Genomic DNA, 1,447 nt, shown 5'->3' with positions numbered 1-1,447 from the left:
ACTGAGCCCTGGGGAACACCGCTCGTGACCGGCCGCCCACTGGATTTAACGCCATTCACCACAACTCTCTGGGCCCGGCCGTCCAGCCAGTTTTTGACCCAGCGCAGAGTCCACCTGTCTAAGCCAGGTGTAATTTACTCCATCCATGGTTGAATAGTATGTAGTTTGTGTGATCCCCTGAAATTAGCTTTGCTAAGTATAGACAGTCTACTGTGAGTTGTGCTTACCTCTGAACCATAAGCACATGGATCATGATTAAGGTGTTTTAAAAATGCTGTCAAATAAAAGCATCTTCCAAATTACTAGCTATCCAAATCGCTAGTTTTCACTTTAGCATCCATTTTGCACATCAACCTGGGATGAAATAAGTAAAGAATTGCTATGATAACAACATTTCAGGTTTCATTGAAGTTTCCTTTTCTTATTTCTTCCCTTCTCTCCACTATTATTTACTTCACCTTTCTTCTAAAAAAGAAAGTTTGTTCTGCAGAAAGTTAGCAAGCAAAGCAGACATCAGCTCTGGACAATATTGCTACTTACCACCTGTTTTGTGGAAGTTCAGTGATAAAACTGAATTAAATTACTAAGGTAAGAATAACCTGGTTTCAAAGATATGGCATATTTTCAGTCCTCGCAGACTTCAGCAGACTGGTTTGCTGAGGAGAGGCTTAGATGGACTTCTAAATGAAAGCAGAACACTTAGTCACAATAAAATTTGAAACTAATGTCATCCTTTTAGCTCTTTGCTGGGAAGAGTTTCTGACGTTTCATGTGAATCTCAAGTAAATACGACCCAATACACATTCTTCTTGTCAAACCTGGGAAAATTACAGCCAAAATAAATTGCACAGGGAGAATGCTACAAGAGTAGTAGAGTAATTTTTTTTTTTAGTTAACCATAGCAGACTCCTCTAATAAATTATCATCATATTTTATTAGTTTGTTTATATTATGAAGAAGAAAAAAATACACAGTGTGGAAAAATTAAAAGTCTTTAATTAAGTTTCTATCATTTCTGTTTCATTCTACATTCTTAATTTTGAAATTTTTGCCTTTGCTGCAGAGTATCATATTTGGTATATTAATAATTCACTTTCTTTTTACTGTTACACCAAATAATTGCTCTATTGACTCACTTAACCTAAAGAACAATGTATTTTCATCTTTAATTGGCAAAATGCTTCAGGTGGAATTTTTCCAGTTTAGCTTTACCTGTGTGAAATTTACCTGTGTGAAATACAAACTCCCACTATAATGTGAATCCTCTTGCTAATGAAGACAGACAGATAGGCAGTGCTCACTCCTAGGATAAATGAGATGAAATATCCTTTTGCAGAGGATATCCTTTCTTTATTAAACGGTTAAAGGGACTGAACCCGACCTTAGAAGACAATTGTCTGTGTTGTGGTTTAACCCGGCAGGCAGCTAAACACCACACAGCCGTTTG

Source organism: Aptenodytes forsteri, unplaced genomic scaffold (assembly GCF_000699145.1).
Source record: "Aptenodytes forsteri isolate BGI_AS27 unplaced genomic scaffold, ASM69914v1 Scaffold4, whole genome shotgun sequence".
In the NCBI taxonomy this organism is placed as follows: Eukaryota; Metazoa; Chordata; class Aves; order Sphenisciformes; family Spheniscidae; genus Aptenodytes; species Aptenodytes forsteri.
The sequence above is the reverse complement of the archived record's forward strand: the minus strand, read 5'-3'. Positions refer to the sequence as shown.